Below are 21423 nucleotides of genomic sequence, written 5' to 3'. Positions count from 1 at the left end.
ATCACCGCAGTCGGAGGTTGTTTTGCCTGCTCAGTCTATGCAGTCAAGGCAGTTCCGACGTGACGTCGAGCGTCAATCAACTTCAGTTGTTGTTGTTGTTCAGTCACATGGTTTTCAGTCCTTTCAGCAGCGGCGTGACGTCGCTTCCTCTACTGCTACTGCTGCTCCTTTGCTTGTTGACATTGCCTGTCAAGCGTTGCCACCGCGGCAGGTCTCTCCTTTTCATGAGACTCGGCAATTGTCGGACGAGGTTCCTTCAGATGAGGAAGTTGCTGATCCCCCTCCAACTGATATTCCTTTGGGGACTTTGTCAGACGGAGAGGAGCCTAAAAGCTGCTCAGCCCTCTATGGACTTTAAAAAAATCATGCTGATTTTTAAGGATCTGTTTCCGGACCATTTTGTAACTGCTGCTCCTCGTTCGCCGCCGTCAGAGTTTACGCTAGGCCTAGCTGCTTCGAAGCCGTCCTTTACTAAGCTAGTGCTCTCTCGCTCTTCTAAGAGAGCTTTACGTTTGCTAGGCGACTGGTTGATCGCCAGGAGGAGTTTGGGGAAGACAGCCTTTGCTTTCCCTCCTTTTAAACTGGCTTCTAGAGCGAGCGTCTGGTATGACACGGGAGAAGTTCTCGGCTTGGGAGTTCCTGCCACTGCCCAGGGAGACTTCTCAAGCCTCGTAGACTCTCCCCGTCGCCTGGCCATGAGACGCTCTAAAGTTTACTGGTCCTCCTCGGACCTTGACCATCTCCTCAAAGGGGTTTACAGGGCCTTCGAAGTTTTTAACTTCTTAGATTGGTCGCTAGGAGCCTTAAGCAGGAAGATCTCTTCGGCCGACCGTGATGTTTCCGTGCTTATTATGTCCTGCATGGACAAAGCCATCCGTGTCAGTGTGCTCAACGTTTTTGTTGTAAAAACAAAATTTACGATGGAGACCACGAAGTCCGTCCTAGCAGCGGTCAGAGAGGGAGACTGGATGGTCTCTCTCGACCTGCCGGATGCGTACTTCCACATTCCTATACACCCGGATTCTCAACCGTATCTAAGGTTTGTATACAGGAATGTGGTGTACCAGTTCCGAGCACTGTGCTTCGGCCTCAGCCCTGCTCCTCTTGTTTTTACGAGGCTCATGAGGAATGTGGCAAAATTTCTTCATTTATCGGGAATTCGAGCCTCCCTGTACCTGGACGACTGGCTACTCAGAGCGTCGTCCTGTCATCGCTGTCTGCAGGACCTTCAATGGACGTTGGATCTTGCAAAGGAGTTGGGACTGTTAGTGAACTTAGAAAAGTCTCTACTGAATCCCTCCCAGACGATTCTCTATTTGGGGATGGAGATTCGCAGTCTAGCTTTTCGGGCCCATTGGGACAAAGGCAAGACTTTGGAAGCTGTTTCAATCCCGATCTCCGAGCCAGTAAAGACGTGCCTGAACTGGTGGGACAGCAACATAAGTCTTCGAGAGGGCCTGTCCCTGGCGGTCAAGAACCCAAACCACGTGTTATTCTCAGACGCGTCGGATTTGGGTTGGGGAGCGACTCTGGACGGTCTGGAATGTTCGGGTCTTTGGACGTCGGATCAGAAGAGCCTGCACATCAACTGCAAGGAGCTGTTGGCTGTTCACTTGGCTTTGACGAGTTTCGAGAGTCTTCTACGAAACAAAGTGGTAGAAGTGAATTCGGACAACACCACGGCCTTGGCGTACATCTCCAAGCAAGGAGGCACTCACTCCCACACACTGTTCGTCATCGCAAGGGACCTCCTCATCTGGTCAAAAGGTCGAGGCATCTCACTGTTGACATGGTTCATCCAGGGGAAATTGAACGTCTTGGCGGACTGTCTCAGTCGGAGAGGTCAGGTGATCCCCACAGAATGGACCCCCCACAAGGACGTGTGCAAGAGTCTCTGGATGACTTGGGGTCAACCCACCATAGACCTCTTTGCGACCTCTTTGACCAAAAGGCTCCCGACCTATTGCTCTCCAGTCCCAGATCCAGAGGCAGCCCACATAGAGGCCTTCCTGCTGGACTGGTCTCACCTGGACGCGTACGCATTCCCGCCGTTCAAGATCATCAACAGGGTTCTGCAGAAGTTCGCCTCTCACGAAGGGACAAGGTTGACGTTGGTTGCTCCCCTCTGGCCCGCGAGAGAGTGGTTCACAGAGGTACTTCAATGGCTGGTAGACGTTCCAAGGAGTCTGCCTTTAAGGATGGATCTCTTACGGCAGCCCCTCGTAAGGAGTCTTCATCAAAACCTCCCCGCGCTTCGTCTGACTGCCTTCAGATTATCGAAAGACTCTCAAGAGCTCGAGGATTTTCAAAGGAGGCAGCCAGAGCGATCGCGAGGGCTAGGAGAACATCTACCATCAAGGTCTACCAGTCGAAGTGGGAGGTCTTTAGAGATTGGTGCAAGTCATCATCCATTTCCTCTTCCAGTACCTCTGTAGCCCAAATTGCAGACTTTCTCCTGCATCTGAGAAATGTTCGCTCCCTCTCTGCTCCCACTATTAAGGGCTACAGGAGCATGTTGGCTTCTGTGTTCAGACATAGAGGCTTGGATCTGTCCAATAATAAAGATCTCCAAGATCTCCTTAAGTCCTTCGAGACCTCTAAGGAGCGTCGTATGTCAACTCCTGGTTGGAACTTAGACGTGGTCCTAAGGTTCCTAATGTCCGACAGGTTTGAGCCTTTGCATTCAGCCTCCCTGAAGGATCTCACCCTCAAGACGCTTTTTTTGGTGTGCTTGGCTTCGGCTAAAAGGGTCAGTGAGATCCATGCCTTTAGTAAAACATCGGCTTCTCTACAGATAAAGCCACATGTTCGCTTCAGCTTGGTTTCTTGGCCAAAAATGAACTGCCTTCTCGTCCTTGGCCTAAATCTTTTGATATACCTTGCCTATCAGAGATCGTAGGCAACGAGGTTGAAAGAGTACTGTGCCCAGTTAGAGCTCTTAAGTTTTATTTAGCTCGTACCAGATCTTTACGAGGTGGGTCTGAGGCCTTATGGTGCTCCGTTAAGAAGCCCTCATTGCCTATGTCTAAAAATGCTTTATCGTATTTTATTAGATTTTTAATCCGAGAGGCACATTCTCACTTAAGTGAAAAAGATCGTTGTTTACTTAAGGTCAAGACGCACGAAGTAAGAGCGATAGCTACTTCTGTGGCTTTTAAGCAAAACAGATCTCTGCGAAGTATTATGGACGCGACCTTTTGGAAGAGCAAGTCGGTGTTCGCTTCATTTTACTTAAAAGACGTCCAGACTCTTTACGAGGACTGCTACACACTGGGTCCATTCGTTGCAGCGAGTGCAGTAGTGGGTGAGGGTTCTACCACTACATACCCTTAATCCCAATATCCTTTTAATCTTCTCTTGAAATGTTTTTTAATCTTGTCTTGGGTTGTACGGAAGACTGAGAAGTCTTTCGCATCCTTTTTGATTTGGCGGGTGGTCAAATGTCGTTTCTTGAGAGCGCCCAGATTAAGGGTTTTGATGAGGTCCTGTTGTATGGGTGGTCGCCCTGGATATAACAGCTCCTGGGAGTCTTTCAGCATCCTGAGAGGATGGCTGGGCTTCGTGAGGAAAGCGGACTAATAAGGCAGAGTAATCGTCAGAGTCAGCTTCCTTACCAGGTACCTATATTTAAGTGGGTTTTGTTATGATATTGTCAAAAACTCATGAGCATATACGCCTTTATTGTATTAATACTGGTCTCTACCCACCACCATGGGTGTGAATCAGCTATTATATATTCACCAGCTAAGTTTAATATTTAAAAATGATATTTTGATTATAAAATAAATTTTTGAATATACTTACCCGGTGAATATATAAATTAAAGGCCCTCCCTTCCTCCCCGATAGAGACCCAGCGGACTGAGAAGAACTGGAGATGTTTACAAGTATATACGGTATCTGGCCGATAGTCGGCGCTGGTGGTCACACCCGCAACCTTCACGGCGATCGCTCGCGAGTTTTTGGGAATCTGTCTTGCCGTCGGAGACGTCAGCTATTATATATTCACCGGGTAAGTATATTCAAAAATTTATTTTATAATCAAAATATCATTTCTAAGCATAAGTATGTTTATAATGTAGGGAAATATATTATTTTCAAGTATATATTTTCCTTAGTCAATTTTTGTTTAGATTTTTCCGAGCGTACATTCATTTTACGCTCGAGTATTACCGAGGGAGATGTCAGATATTAAACGATCATTTTTAAATATAAAACTTACCCGCTGGTTATATAATGGCTAAAGTCTCCTGACGCCTTGGCAGAATTTTAAATCTCGCGCTATCGTATATATACCAGGTGTACGCCAGCGCCCTGGCGGTACCACAGGTGGAACTACACCCACAAACCTCAGATCTTCTTCTGCCCGCTCCGCTGGCTGTCATATTGAAAATTCGCTCTCGCCGTTTTACTCTGTTTGGTGGTATTCGGTGATGTACAACCTTTTTTGAGTTTGGGCTATCGTTTAATTGTTCTCCTTTTCATTTAATCTTGAAATCTTTTGGTTCGGGGTTATTTTTATTAGTTTAACCTTTGTTTTTTGGTTGTCGGTCTTTCTCGTAATTTACCATTCAATATGGCCGACCCCTCCCCTGTTATTCGTAAGTGTGTTAGTGAAGGGTGTCGTACTCGACTCCCTAAGGGTTCTATTGATCCACACAGTATTTGTGTTAAATGTAGGGGAAACCATGTTCTTTTGATGATCGATGTAATAAATGTTTTTCATTGGCGGAATCTGAATGGGTAACATACGAACGTTATGTTAAAAGCCGAGAGAGGGACAGGGTTAGGCGTAGTTCGTTACGATCTGTTGATGTAGCCTTATCTAATATTAATGATCCTATTCCTTCCTCCGTAGTGATAGATCAACAACTGAAGGATCCTTCTCTTAAAGACATGTTTACTGCTATTCTGGCTCTCGGTGAAAAAGTTGAGTCATTAGCGGTGGATAGAAATGAAAATTTTTCTGAATTAAAGATACTGAAAAATCGTGATTCTGTCGGAAATGTGGAAAGTGTCTCGAATGTATTCAGTGTTGTGGAGGGTGCGTCTGCATGGTCTTGTCGTTCGCTCAGCCTACGACCTCTTTCGAGCTCTCGAACCCATGAGAAAGTAAAGTCGGACGGCCAAAGGGAACGAGAAGCTTCATCAATCATGCAGACGTTCCCTCGAACGTTCCTGCTGCCGTAGCACAGGTCGTTTGCCCTCATCGAAGGAAAGATTAGGTTGGTACGTTATCCCCGTCCTCCGATGAAGGTTCGGGTAGTGAAATCTGGCTTCGCGAGTCCAGACCGCTAAAGAGATCGTATGCGGTCGTTCAGCGTCCAGAATTGCCTGCACGTCCAGGCTGTAGTATGTGGGATTCGCCTGAACGTTTCCGTTCTCCCGACGCTTGTACGCCTGCGAAACGCTCAGATCATGGTGTTCGTGTAGAGAATATACAATCCGATTCAGAATTTGTATCTTTGGCTGATGTTACTATTCATGCACAACCACTTCCTTCAGACTGGTTTTCGTCACCCGAAAAGCCTGGTGATAATGATGTTGATATTCTTTTGAGTAAGGAGTCGAATGTACGATCTAACGATCCTAAGTGGTCTATGCTTTTAGACACGAAACAACAGCTCTCGTCGTTCATGGAGTCTTATCAACCGGCTGTTGGTAGTGCGATTGGGCGTCGGACATCGGACCAGTTGTCGCACAGGCGGCCTCTGGTCTCTAATGCTGACGAGTTATCGCACAGACGGTCTCCCATTTGCAGTGCTCATCATCAGGTTGATATAGATGAGTCACATCAGAGAGTTGTTGCCAAACAAATATCGTCTTCCGAAGGTAATGAGGAACGCTGGCGTCGGCAAGTGGACACAAAGCGTCGCCGTGACGATTCTCAGCTGTCAGCTTTTAACAGTATGAAAGGTCAGCGTCAACAACAGGTGGATGCCACGGGACAACCATCGTCAGTCTACTTATGATGGCATTGAACGTCGGCGTCAACAGCAAGCGGACGCTACGCGTCCACGCGGTGCTATTCGGCAGTTGACTACCTTAGAAATAAACATAACTTCTCGTCATCTACAATTAAAGGCTATAGGAGTATGTGTGCGACAGTTTTTAGGCACAGGAACTTAGATCTTTCCAATAATAAAGATCTGCAGGACTTACTCAGCTCCTCTTGCCTGGAATTTGGATGTGGTGCTTAAATTTCTCATGAGTGACAGGTTTGAGCCTTTGCACTCTGCTTCTTTTAAAGATTTAACCTTGAAAACTTTGTTTCTGGCTAGCCTAGCCACTGCTAAAAGAGTAAGTGAAGTACACGCTGCTTTAAGCAGGAACATTGGTTTTCGGGATGGAAAAGCCATTTGTTCCTTACAACTAGGGTTTTTGGCCAAGAATGATAATCCGACTCGGCCATGGCCCAAATCCTTCGAGATCCCTAACCTTTATGATTTGATGGGAGATGAGTTGGAGAAGGTGCTCTGTCCAGTAAGAGCATTACGGTTATATGTGGACAGAACGAAGAATCTGAGAGGCGACTCAGACGCTCTGTGGTGTGCAGTCCGAAAGCCCTCACTGCCCATGTCAAAGAATGCCTTATCTTTTTTCATTAGACTTAATTCGAGAAGCTGATGCCCAATGTAATGAGGCGGACCAGAGGCTTCTTAATGTAAAGACACATGAAGTAGCTTTCAAACAGAATTGTTCTCTGCAAAGTTTGATGGATACGACCTTTTGCAGGAGTAAGTCGGTATTCGCATCTCATTATTTGAAACATGTTCAGACTCTCTATGAGGACTGTTATACATTGGGTCCATTCGTAGCAGCGAATGCGATAGTAGGTGAGTGATCTACCACTACGTTCCTTTATCCTAATACTCCTTTTCTATCTCTTGGAACTCGTAAGTTATGGTTGTTTGTGGAGACTGGCCTTCAGTCTTCCGCAATGTTTGATTTGGTCAGGTGGTCAATTTGTTCCTAGAGTGCGCCCGGAACAAGGGTATTAGTTGAGGTTCTGTCATGTTATAGGTGGTTGTACCATTTGACAGCTCCTAGAGATCATCAGCCCCGAGTGGATCACTGGATCTCCTAAGGATATGAGGCAGAGTATCATTGCTGTCAGCTTCCTTATCAGGTGAGAACCTCCTAAGTTATTTGTGTAATGCTTAAGTGAATTTTCAAATATTTAGCTGTTTCTGACCCGCCACCAAGGCGTGTCAATCAGCCATCATATAACCAGCGGGTAAGTTTTAAAAATGATATTTTCATAATATAAATTTTTGAATATACTTACCCGCTGGTTATATAAATTATATACCCGCCCTCCTCCCCTCTTGAGACTACCTGTGGTATCGCTACGAGGTATGGAAGATCTGAGGCTTGTGGGTGTAGTTCCACCTGTGGTACCGCCAGGGCGCTGGTGTACACCCGCTATATATACGATAGCACGAGATTTAAAATTCTGCCAGGGCGTTAGGAGACCAGCCATTATATAACCAGCGGGTAAGTATATTCAATATCAGTTTTGTTTCACAGTACTTGTATCGTTATTTAATATTTCGCTTATGGGAATACTAATATTATTCATATATCCTATTGTATTTTCATTCTGGCCCTTGACTAAAGAAAATATTCTCTCGCAACGGGCAGATCTATTATGATCTAATGAGAAATAGTTTAAAGAGCTAGTGTTCAATGGCACATATAATGACGCAATGCAGTCAAGCTACGATAAATAATACTCTTGACAATCGTGTTTTGATTTCACAATTACTGGTATAGTTATTTTATATTTCGATTTTGAAAATACTAATATTAATCATATATTCTATTGTATTTTCTTTCTAGCCCTTGACGAAAGAGTATAATCTCTCGTAACAGGTAGGTCTATTAAGATCTAATGTGAAATAATTAAAAGTGCTAGTATTAAGTGTCAGTGCAGTGGAGGGTGCGTCCGTTCGTGTCTGTCATAATCCTAGCCGGGGACCTCATCCATGCTCCCCAACCCCTGGGAGAAGGAAAGTCGAAAGGCAAAAGGATATGACAGACCTTGTTTAGCGAACGGACGTCCCCTCGAACGATCACGTTAACAATGTACAGATCGCTTCATCTTAATAGTAAAAGCGTGGTTAAAATGTATGCGTCTTCATCAGACGCAAAAATCGCGACGTGGTTGGAGCCAACCACTACGTTCTAAACCACGCAAGAGACGTATGTCTCCTAATAAACCCTCCTGCAGTGACTGGTGTTCAACGGAGGTGTTCCTTTCGGACTAAGACTACGTGTCAGCACTGAAACAATTGCGTAAGACGCATAGTCCGTCGGATGAAGAAGATGCTCAGTTTACGTCAGTACACGCTCCTTTCCTGCCCCCAGATTGGGAAATGTCACAGGGTCTTTCCCCTGGTAACCACCTGGACAGACTCTAATGCTGTTGACAGAAGCAGACGCCGGTCTGGTCTCTCGGGGTGGGGGGGTGGGGGGATCTCTCTCGCAACAATCGATACACGATTCAGATTGCGCACAAGGCGCACTAGAAGTATCGACAGTTGACGATACCTCTCAGCGATCACTACATACAGTAGTTCAGTTAGAGCACACGACGCTCATTATGTACTGTATCTGATTTGTCTGAATTAAAGTGGTTTATTTCGTCTCTGTTGACGCTTATGATTCTCGAACAGAAAAAATACACCTAAAAGAATCTAAGCACAGCTATAGACCAAGAAAACGGTCTTCCGATAGTATCGGATAGCATAGTTCTCCGGTACTCAGCAACGCTCCCTCCCAGCGATCAGCTTGCGTTGCGGCAAGCGTTAGGACGGATGCATGCGGCAGTCTGGTCTCTTCCTCATGGCAGTCGCAGAAACTAGTGTGGTCTCTCCTTCACGGCAGACGCAGACGCCAGTCTGGTCTCTCGGGGGAGATCTCTCACAACAATCGATACATAGAAGTATCGACAGTTGACGATACCTCTCTGCGAAACGCTCCCTCGCAGCGATCAGCTCGCGTTGCGGCAAGCGTTAGGGCGGACACATGCAGCAGTCTGGTCTCTCCCTCACGGCAGACGCAGACACCACGACAGACACACACGCCACGGCGGACGCAGCAATCTGGACGCATGCAGCAGTCTGTAAACTCATGGCAAAGTGGATGCATGCAGTCAGGTTTTGTCACACGTCACTGTAGACAAACAGTTGTTTCTTCTTTGCGATTGACTGGACGTGCTTCCTCACGGCTCGCGGCAAACTCACGGCATTCAGGACTCATGCATTAGATTGATACCTCTCATGGAAACATACAACAGTTTCAATCTAGACCCATGATGGACTCATATGCTCGGGACTTGTCCTCGCAACAGGATAGACAAGTTTTTTATCTCTCCTTCGCGATTTTCTGAACGCACAACTAATGCTCCCTCGCTTCACGCTGTTGACATACATGCTGGACGCACTCGTTCAAGATTTTCCCTCGCATGGGTTTACAGATGTTGTTGCTCCCTTACAGCATGATGATCTTATGCTGGAAGCACTAGAACCTGTCTCCCCCTCGAGGCTTACAGTACATAAACGTGATACTTCTTCGCAACTGGACGATATCCTTCACGAGATTTCTTCCAGACAAGATGAATTATTTTTGGAAGATAATAACCGTCACGATGACGAGGTTTTGTCTCCTACTTATTCGAATCAGGGAATCAATGTTCCAATAGCCGAATTAGAAGATGAATCTCAGGATTCATTACAGTCAACTGATATAGAAAAAAAAAGAAAAAAAAGTAAGGTTCTGGCTAGATGGGTTAAGAGAGTTTTCTCAACTCTCAACCAATGGACGTCCAAGAAAAAGGTTCTAGGGAAGGCCTCCTTTTTCTTTTCCCCACTCAGCTCAACCATGAGCAAGTTTTAGTTCGTGGTCCAATTCTGAAATGGACCATCGGCTGAAGTAAACTTTTAGACAATAAAAGTCTTGAGCCTTATGGATTGGACTCTCAGAACTCTCGCAGAAGCCACAGACCCTAGGAACAAGGCTCAGATGCATCTGATTGCATGTTTGGTTAAGGCCTTGAGGAATGTCCCCATCGAACTTTCTGCCCTTTTCATGGCAGGAGTTCTTAAAAAGAGAACTCTAGAGGATTGCGACTGGAGGTCAAACTCGCAGATTCTCAAGACAACAAACCGAATAAAAAAGCGAGATGTTTTATGCCTCCCATGTCGTCTATACCCCTAGAACTGACAACAGTCCACTCAGGAGACAAGGCAGCAGCTCTTTAAGAGCAAGTGAGCCTTATGCTGTCAAAATCATTCATAGTAATGTAGAGGACACCTCCTCGGAGGGGTTTTTACATCATACTTTTCCTTGTTCCGAAAAACTGGGGGGGGGGTGAAAACCTGTTCTGGACATCAGTCCATTGTACACATAAAGGGAGTAAGGTTTCTTCTTTGTACCTGGACGACTGACCACTCAGAGCAGAATCACAAGTAAAGTGTCTGGAGGCTCTTCAAAGGATAATGCCTAACGCAACAGTTAGGTCTGATGGTAACGTGGCCAAATCTCAACTAACACCCTCACAGAATTTAATTTTTCTGGGGATGACAGTAGGTTCAGTTCGCGTTCAAGGCGCTCCGGAAATGTCGCAAGGACTTTCCCCTGGTGGTCACTCGGCTACGGTTGACGATCCCTCACAGCAATCAGCACACGGTTTAGTCCGCGCACACGGCGCGCTTCTTGTCTCTGGTCTGTCTAAACTAGAGAAGTCGATTTCGTCCCTGTTTGACGCATACGATTTGCGACAAGGATCTATGGATAGTCTCGGAGGAAATGACACATAAATATCAAAGAGCTAGTGGCCATTCACCAAGCCCTGATTACTCACTTCATAGAAAGGGAGAATAATGTCAGGAGGGATTTTCTCAGCAGAAGAAGGCAAGTTCTTACTGCAGAATGGACCCTACATCACGAGGTGTGCACCAACCTTTGGATGATTGTGGGGTCAACTCTTGATAGACCTCTTCGCCTCACAAATGACATAGAGGTTGCCGGTATTTTGCTCTCCAGTACCAGACCAGGAAGCAGTCCCACTGGACGCATTTCTTCTGAACTGGGAAGGTCTAAACGTGTACTCTTTTCCTGCAGTCAAGATCCTGGACAAAGTCCTGAAAAGATTCAGGGATTCGGCCAACGTCCGCATTACCATGATAGCTCCCTTTTTGGTCTATGAGACATTGGGTTGCGGAGATGATGGAGTGGCTGGTAGATACAACCAGATCATGACCCCTATTAGGGTTGATTAATCTGAGTGGTACATATTTAGAGTGCAGTGCAGGAATAATAGTTTTTCCTATACCAATACCTCTATAGCTAATATAGCAGAGTTTTTCTGTTGTATCTACGTACAAAAGAGAAGCTAGCTATACCTTGCATCAAGGGTTACCTCAGCATATTAACCTTTGTCTTTCGTAACCGACACATTGGCATGTCAGGTAACAAGGATCTCTCAGATCTCATTAGATCTTTTGAGACAACCAAGAGGAAGGACAATCCAACCTCCTCGTGGAACCTAGATGTAGTCCTGGCCTTTTTAACCTCAATTAGGTTTGTACAGTTGGACAAGACATCTTGGAAGTATCTTACCAAGAAGACTTTTTCCTAATTTCATTGGCTTCTGTCAAAAAATTAAGAGAATTAAAAACCATCAGCAAGAAGATGGTCTTTATTGTAGACAATGCAATTTGCTCCCTTCAGCTAGGCTTTCTTTTCAAAGATGAGACAGACAGCCTCTGATGCTCAGTTAAAAAGCCCTCTTTGCCTTTATCAAAGAATACCCTGGCTTTTTTCATTAAGGATTTAATAAGGGAAACTCTCCAAGATTGTGAGTAAGAAGTTTTCCCTATCCTTAAGGTAAAACCACACGAGGTTAGAGCTGTAGCAATTTCTATGACTTACAAACACAATAGGTCAATGAAGTCAATTTTGGAGCCTACTTTCTGATGAAATAAATCAATCTTCACAGACTGCTATCTCAAAGATATCCAGACCCAGTATGAGGATTAGTATTCCCTGGGTCCGTATGTTACCTCCGTCTTCTTAGTTGGAGAAGGGTCTACTGCTTCTTCCCTATAACTTACTATATACCTTTGCCTTTTTTTTCTTGTACTTGTTCACAGGTTGTTTGCGAGGGTTGTCGCAGCCTTCCGTCAGTCTCTGATGCAAGTCAAGTTAGTTTTTATGCGTTCATAGTTTGTCTGTGAGGCTTGTCGCAGCCTTCCGTCAATCTGGGATGCAAATCAAATTAGTTTTAATATGGAGTAGGTGGTCAAAATCAGTATCCTTGGCTATGCCAGGTTTGCAAGGGTGGTGGTCTAGCCACTCTAAGGGTCGTGGACCTTGTGTAGTGTATATATATATATATATATATATATATATATATATATATATATATATATATATATATGTGTGTGTGTGTGTGTGTGTATATGTATATATATATATATATATATATATATATATATATATATATATATATATATATATATATATTTTTGGGCTCAAGCCATGTCTTCCTGATGGAAGTTCCTTAAAGGCAGCTTCCTAGGGTATATTACAACTACGGCGATATTCCCAGAGAATTTACCTTCAGGTACCCAGAATTCTAACTCCTGGAGCGAGTATCCCTAAAAAAGACCTTAGGGATATCGTAAATATCAGTGGACGTATTCTTGACACGCCTCATAGCAATCTATACCCCGAACAGAGTTAACACTTCGTAGGGGTCAAATGGCAAGAAAACGAAAACGATAAGAAAGGGGGGAGCCGTTCGTAAGGCATCTCTCCTCCCCGTTTCGAAAGCGTGCCCTACGCCGCTCGCGGCGCCATCTGTATTCCTTTTTGCGTAGCTCTACGACTCGGTGTTTTTTCCCTGTATTTCTACCAAATCTTGGAATTTCTCGTTTGATAATGCTTTCTCCAACTTCTTCTGCCTCGGATAAGTTGAGTACTATTTCTTTTATGTATAAATGTAGGCTCTTGGTTAAAATTAAAGTAATTAAAAGAGTTATCTTTGATACAAGAGCTGTTGCCTGCTGGAGGCATCATGGATGCTGTCGCTCGCTAGAATAGGATTTATTTGTTAGCAAGAGCGACGTTCCCAGCCCCTTTGCGCTTAAATATTAGCTACTTAGCTTATTTAGGAATTCTGTTATGATGCGATAGTAGTGTGCCTGGCGAAGTTTTGCCTAGGCTGCCAACACTAGTCTTCGTAGGCTAGCTGTTGGCCTATGTACTTCCTGCATGATAATTAGTCTTCCAAGCGTGATTTTTATTGCTTTAAGCGTTAGGCAACGTTATACATATAAGCCCTTTTCGAGTACCTTCCAAGATAGTATTGGTGTGAGTTTCGGTGAATTAGGTAATCGATTCTCTTAGTGCCTAGGCTAGGTTGTCTTAGGTCATTATAATATTATCTGTTTCCCCGTTTGCTCCCTTCTCTTCGGGGAAGGGGCAAACCCTTTCCCTCTGTTTAAGCCTTAGGCTTAACTCTAATGGTTTGTTTGAATTAATTTTCAAATATATCTATGCTGGAGTAGTACTGTACCTTCCCGTTCCAACTGAATTGGTTCAGAGGGGGACAGTACAACAGTGTTTAGTCTGAGTCCGGGTTGGTCTGGCATGGGGCAGTCTCCCTTGCTGACTGACACGGGCATAAGGGGTTTATCCCCCTTGGTCCACCTTGTTGGGTTCCAGTAGTGATCCCTTCGCTCGGTGACCCCTCAGACTTGTCCTCTTGCCGTTCCGGATTCGGGATATGTTCCCTTTTCTGGAATAGCAATTCCTTCCTTGCCGTGGTTTTAGGGAGGCAGCCAGTAGTGCCGGCCTCCCCCTCGGGTTTTTCTCTGGCTGAGATGAGCTGTCTTAGTTGGGAATGACCCTTAACCAAGGCAAGGTTGGATAGGACCCTCTGTCCTTCCCTTCTATTTTCCGTTCTTTTGTGTCAGTCGTCCGCATCCGTACCTAGCCTAGGTTAGGATGGGGAACTGACGTGGTCCCCTGTCGGCCGGCAGAGTGTGCCGACCGGCAGAGACCCTTTCTTCGAGTGCTGCCCGGTCCTTTCTTGGTCCCTCCACCGCTGCCGTCTGTAGATTCAGTAAGCAGCGGTTAGGAAGCCTGACTTAGTGTCTCCCCTTCCTTTCGGCACTCTTTCGGGTGCCGGGCACAGAGGCTCATAGCCTCTTAGCCCGGCACTCATTCTGTTGTCTTCGTATGTGTTGTCCTTGCCGTCTGCCGGCCTACAGGCCGGCTGTCGGTGGGGGGGAGTGTTCTCCAGTTCTCTTGCTGTCGGTCGGCGATGGTTATATACCTTTGCCGGCCGGTCTCTTGCTCATCTGCCGGCCACTATAAGTGGGGCCGGCAGCCGAGCGCTGCCTGGTGTGGAGGCCAGCCGGCAGGGTTTGCTTACTGCTGCCGGCCGGCCTGCTACACTGCCCGGTTAGCCGGCCACTAAGAATGATGGCCGGCAACGCAGTGCAAACCGGGTGGCTGCGGACCGGCAACCACTGCCGGCCGGTTCAGGTATGGGATCTGGAGTTCTCCCCAATTGGGGTGATCTGATGTTGTGTACTTGAGATCTACCTTTCGAAAAACGGGGGGGGGGGGGTGCTGACCGGCAATAGCCGGCCGGCACACCACCCTCAGGTACTGTATCAGTCCTTTCTTTGGTGGTGTATTCAACCAAGGGAGTCCATGATATAGTAGGTTACAACACTGTCTTTTCTAATTTACTTGTGTTACTTGTGCAATCACTTGGTGTCGCCTTACAAGGATAAAAGAGAATTCTTTTCATCCCTGGCCGGAATGGTAAAATTTTACCTTAGGTGTGAGCTACACCTAATTTCCTTTGGAAATATGCTCTCTGGTTATTCTAGTAAAGACTAACTACGTGACTTTGGCTGGTGGGCTTCCACAGGTGTTTGTGTGGGTTTCACAAGTAGGTGTCTTTCCCTTATTCTTGGTGAATACTCATTTTTTACATGTGAATTGAAATTCACTTGATATTCATGGAAATTTTCTTCTTTTACAGGAGGAGCATCCAAAGTGTGATAGTGTCTTCTGCAATGTCCGCAGTAAGAACTTTTGCGGACATGTCTCGTGTAGGAGGCACGCGGCTTGCGCAGCCTCCAATGATGACCATCGCTACTGGGATCCGCAGGTATGTGCTGTATGTACTAACCTGCTATCAGAGGCTTTTGAATCCCCTAGGTCGGCGGAGTCAAGAGATGCAGCGAGGGAGAAGCTTCGCTTATGGGTAAGGGGTTTTCAGAAAAACACCACTGGACCTTATCTTCCTAATGAGAAGATGAGGGCATACCTTTTTCCCAAGGCTTCCACTGACGCTGTTGTTCCCCAGCCTCGGCTGGAGATCCCTCTCGTCCAGATCCCAGTGGAGGAGGATGTTGCTGATGCCATGCAGGACATCCAGTTGGATGACAAGATGTCTGACTTGTCCGATCGTGCGGAACAGGATCTCCTCGCAAAAGGCGAGGAGGAGGATCGAGATCCTATTGCCGTGGAGGAAGAGGTTCCCGTATCTTCAGACGTGCCGGTTCAGGTCCCTGAACCTATCCCCTCTACCTCGTCCGCTCTTCCAGCAGAGCTAGGACAGGCTCTCTCTTCCATCGTTGGTATGATCCAACAGATGCAGAGGGAGAATAATCAGAAGGCCGCTACTTTGGAGCCCCAGATGCAGAAGATCACAGCATCACGTGGACCTCCAAAGAAGCTCAACGTGAAGGACCTTCCTCTGTGCTCGGATGCCAACCCGTGGAGATATGCCGAGCACATGCCGATGACGATCGGGAAGATCGTCATGTCGGAGAAACTGGGCTCGGTTCCCCTTGAGGAGGTGGAATTCTGGCCCAGTAGAGGGTCCTACCCGGACTGTTATGTCCGTTTGAAGAAGGAGCCGGCCTCGAAGGAGGAGACGGAACCGAAGGAGGTGATTATCCTGGATCACTCCAAGGCTCAAGCTACTCTAACAGCTGCATTGAAGGAGAGGGGGTTCTCAAACTCTAAAGTTGCCGCTTTGAGTTAGAAGCACCCCTCCTTTGTATCCTCCCCGGCTAGGGCCTTCCCCTTTATGCAGAAGGGGTTCGCGGCCGTCTTGAAGGCGGTTGAAGCTGGCAAACCGTGTCCATCTCTGGAGGAATGCAAACCTCTGTCGTTGGCCTTGCCGCTGGACAATAAGGACTGGAAGGAGGTGCACCTCACTTTCTCGGTTGGGAAGTTGGACGCCGACATTGCAGGTCAGCAGTTCGGCGAAAACCTTCCCAAGTTGTCGGAATTCCTCCTACGGAGGGAATTGGACACAAAGGAGCGCCTGGCAGCCTCGATGTCTCTCCAGACCAACATGGAGACGATGGCTAGCGACCCCAAGATGCCGGAGATGTTCATGGTAATGGCCAAGATCCATCTGGCCACGGTGACTAAGGACCTCTATTGCTTTGTTAAAGCAAGGAGGGCCTGTAGAGAGTTTGTTTTCGCCTCGGCCACAGTGAGGCATGAACCCAAGAGGCTCATTTCATCCAGCATCTGGGGTAAAGATCTCTTTCCCAACGACGTGGTCAAAGAGGTGGTGGACAAGGCAGCCACTGAGAACCGTAATCTTCTCCTGAAGTGGGGCCTGTCCCTTAAGAGGAAGTCTTCTCCGGATGAGGGCCCTCAGCCGAAAGGAAAGGCGAAGAAATCGAGGTTTTCCTCCCGTCCAGCCAAGCCTTTCAAACCACAAAGACAGCAGCAGCAGCAGCCAGCTTTGCCTCCGGTACCACAACTGTTAGCCCAGACCCCGACCACCTTCCAATGGGTACCCCAAGTCATGACATCGGCTTCCCCGGCATTCAATCCAGTGTTCGAGGGACAATCAACCACATTTCGTGCAAAGCCCAGAGGTGCAGCCAGAGGTTCGGCGAGACGCCCCTCTAGGGGACGAGGATTCAGAGGTGGTCGCGGCCAGGGAGGCAAGACTGCAGGGCAGTCAAAGTGAAGTGTCGCCGGTAGGTGGGAGACTTCAGTATTTCCGGGATCGCTGGACCTTCGATCCCTGGGCCCACAGCCTTCTCAAAAATGGACTGGGTTGGAGTTGGTACAGTACTCCGCCCCAGTGCCCTCAATTTTTCCAACACTCCACCCCCGTTTTGGAGGAGTACATCCAAGATCTGTAGGAGAAAAAGGTGATCCGGAGGGTAAAGTCCATCAAGTTTCAAGGGAGGCTGTTTTGTGTTCCCAAGAAAGACTCGGGGAAACTCAGAGTCATTCTGGACTTAACACCACTCAACAAGTTCATAGTGAACCACAAGTTCAAGATGTTAACGTTACAACACATAAGGGCCTTACTGCCCAAGAGGGCATATACCGTCTCCATCGATTTGTCAGACGCATATTGGCACGTTCCAATAAGTCGCCGTCTCTCCCCCTACCTAGGATTCAAGCTACAACAAAAACTTTATGCTTTCAGAGCGATGCCCTTCGGGCTAAACATAGCCCCAAGGATCTTTACGAAGCTTGCGAGCGCAGCGCTCAAACAGTTACGCCTAAAAGGGTTCCAAGTAGTAGCCTACCTGGACGATTGGTTGGTGTGGGCAGCATCCAGAGCAGAATGCTTGCAAGCTTCCCTACAAGTAATTCAGTTCCTGGAATATCTAGGTTTCATGATCAACAGAAAGAAGTCTCGTCTTTCTCCAGCTCAGAGGTTCCAGTGGTTGGGAATTCACTGGGATCTAGTGTCACACCGTTTTTCCATTCCGATGTCAAAGAGGAAGGAAATAGCGGGGTCTGTCAGGAGACTTCTAGGTTCCGAGAGGATATCAAGACGCGAACAAGAGAGGGTTTTGGGCTCTCTTCAGTTTGCATCAGTAACAGACCCAGTGCTAAGAGCACAGCTAAAAGATGCAGCGGGAGTATGGAGAACCTTTGCATCGAAAGAGCGAAGGGACTTGAAGAGACCGGTCCCACTTCGACTACGTTCTCTTCTCAGACCGTGGTCTCAAGCCAGTCGTCTAAAGAGGTCTCTACTTCTTCAGCCATCCCCCCCGTCAGTGACAATCCACACAGACGCCTCAAAGGTAGGGTGGGGGGGTCACTCCCATCGGAAAAAAGTGCAAGGGACCTGGTCCAAGCTATTTGGGACTTTTCACATAAACTTTCTAGAAGCTATGGCAGTGCTTCTTACCCTGAAGAAAGTATCCCCACGTCACTCGATCCATGTAAGGTTGGTACTGGACAGCGAGGTGGTAGTGAAATGTCTGAATCGGCGGGGATCGAGATCCCCACCTCTCAAACAGGTAATGTTAGCCATATTTCGACTGGCGGAGAAGAAGTGGCACCTGTCAGCAGTTCACCTTCAAGGAGTCCGGAATGTGACCGCGGACGCTCTATCCAGGGTTACACCGATAGTCAGAATGGTCCCTAGACGCAGGATCATTCTCCTTCATCTTGAGACAAGTCCCAGAACTGCAGATAGACCTCTTCGCGACGAAGGACAACAAGAAGCTGCCGAAATATGTGTCCCCATACGTGGACCCCTTGGCGGAAGCAGTAGATGCGATGTCCCTCGATTGGAACAGATGGTCCAGGATCTACCTGTTTCCCCCTCACAATCTGATGTTGAGGGTCCTCAACAAACTGAGATCCTTCAAGGGAGTAGCAGCAATAGTGGCCCACAAGTGGCCGAACAGTGTATGGTTCCCTCTAGCTCTGGAACTACGACTGAAGTTTCTACCACTCCCGGACCCAGTTCTGTCCCAGCAAGTCCAGAAGTCGACTGTCTACGCTTCATTACAGAAAACCCGAACCCTGCAGCTCATGATTTTCTCTCCCTAGCGGTGAAGAAACGGTTCGGAATCTCGAAAGATAGCATCGACTTCCTGGAAGAATACAAGTGTAAGTCTACTAGGAGGCAGTACGAATCAGCATGGAAGAAATGGGTAGCCTTTGTCAAAGACAAGAACCCACAAGAGATCTCTACGGACTTCTGCCTATCCTTCTTCATCCACCTCCACGGACAGGGGCTGGCGGCTAACACAATTTCTACATGTAAGTCAGCTCTGACAAGACCCATTCTATATGCCTTCCAGGTAGACCTCGCTAACGAGATGTTTAATAAGATCCCGAAGGCCTGTGCTAGGCTTAGACCATCAGCTCCTCCAAAGCCTATTTCGTGGTCGTTAGACAAAGTCCTTCATTTTGCCTCATTACTGGATAATGAGGAATGCGCATTGAAGGACCTGACTCAAAAAGTGATCTTCCTTTTTGCCCTTGCTTCTGGGGCCAGAGTTAGTGAGATTGTGGCCCTCTCGAGAGAGGAGGGCCGAGTTCAGTTCCTGGATGGGGGAGAACTGAACCTGTTTCCGGACCCTACGTTTCTCGCTAAGAACGAGTTGCCCACCAACAGGTGGGGTCCCTGGAGAATCTGCCCTCTGAAAGAAGATGCATCTCTATGTCCCGTAGAATGCCTAAAGGTCTATCTTCGTAGAACTTCAGACTTCCATGGGGGCCAACTATTCAGAGGAGAAACATCGGGCTCGAATTTATCTTTAAATCAGCTTAGGGCGAAAATTACATATTTTATTCGCAGAGCGGATCCTGACAGTTCACCCGCAGGTCATGATGCGAGGAAAGTTGCTTCATCCTTAAACTTCTTTAACTTTATGGATTTTGAACACCTTCGTTCATACACTGGCTGGAAGTCTTCCAGGGTATTCTTTCGCCACTATGCTAAGCAAGTGGAGCAGCTAAAGAGGTCTGTGGTAGCAGTTGGTTGCGTCGTTAACCCTGCTGTTTAACTCTGCGAGGAACAGTGGAATTATTTGGGACTTTGATTCTTGGGTGAGTGGTTAGTTATATGCGTTGATATAACTAGTAGTGAAGGCTCTGAGACCCCACAGTGACTGTTCCAGCGTTATGGTGATGGTAGCACAAGTACAGACAGGTGTGCCGAGCGTTGCTAACGCTAATGTCAGCAAAGTAGTAACATGGACGTTAACTTGGATACCTTGGTATGCGGCAAGTGACCTAATTGTTTTCTTTCAGATAACCATTCATCCATGCACTACGGTACTTGTGTAAATTGTTGGTCATCCACCTATCATATGTATATATTTATGGTGACCATGTCTATTTATTGTTACTCAATAAACTTGTTCTCGGGAACTTTGCGTCTCCTTCACCTACATTGATTTCATGTTGTTTATTGAGCATTTAGCCTATGTATATTAATCGGGGATATCTACTGTATAATAGCCTATTCCTTAATGCAAAGCCTTGTTGCACTGGTTTATACTTTCCTTAGCATAAAGGACTCCACCCCTCTCTGAGGACGGTGGCGGCAGCAAGTTTAATCCTACGCAGATATAACCTTTTTGTCTAATTTTACTTCGACCAGGGGCTGGTCAGGATTTTTTCCCTTGGATGCTGTAGTTCCGTAAGACTATGCTTTACTTCATATAGAGTGAGACCACTATATTGTACTGGCTGGCGAGTGATTCATACATAGGTATATGTACTCTTCGTTCGTTTCAAGAGTCTAGTAGGACTCCTCCCTGTAGGGGGCAGGAAGCGCTTTCATGGCTTATGATTAGTGAAAAGATGTATAACGGTAACATCTTAGGTCTGTCAGTCGAGTTGACTAAGAAACATTCCTGAGGAGTACGGCACGTATTGAGAATCCACAGATACAGTAATGCTCTGGTATACTTCCATCAGGACGACATGGCTTGAGCCCAAAAAACGGATTTTGAGCGAAGCGAAAAATCTATTTTTGGGTAAGATGGCCATGTCGTCCTGATGGACCCGCCCTGTTCCTTTTCAAAAAAAAAAAAAAAGTGAAAAGGGTTGTAGGACCCCTCCCTACATACAGTATCTGTAGCACCTCGTGTATCGCTACAAGGAATACAGATGGCGCCGCGAGCGGCGCAGGGCACGCTTTCGAAACGGGGAGGAGAGATGCCTTACGAACGGCTCCCCCCTTTCTTATCGTTTTCGTTTTCTTGCCATTTGACCCCTACGAAGTGTTAACTTTGTTCGGGGTATAGATTGCTATGAGGCGTGTCAAGAATACGTCCACTGATATTTACGATATCCCTAAGGTCTTTTTTAGGGATACTCGCTCCAGGAGTTAGAATTCTGGGTACCTGAAGGTAAATTCTCTGGGAATATCGCCGTAGTTGTAATATACCCTAGGAAGCTGCCTTTAAGGAACTTCCATCAGGACGACATGGCCATCTTACCCAAAAATAGATTTTTCGCTTCGCTCAAAATCCGTTATATATATATATATATACACAGTATATGTGTGTGTGTGTGTGTTTATGTATGTGTATATATGTGTAAAGTGAGCCCTCGTTTATCGCGGTAGATAGGTTCCCAGACGCGGCCGCGATAGGTG

This window comes from Palaemon carinicauda, chromosome 1 (genome assembly GCF_036898095.1).
Source record: "Palaemon carinicauda isolate YSFRI2023 chromosome 1, ASM3689809v2, whole genome shotgun sequence".
Classification (NCBI taxonomy): Eukaryota; Metazoa; Arthropoda; class Malacostraca; order Decapoda; family Palaemonidae; genus Palaemon; species Palaemon carinicauda.
Note: the sequence above shows the minus strand (reverse complement) of the source record.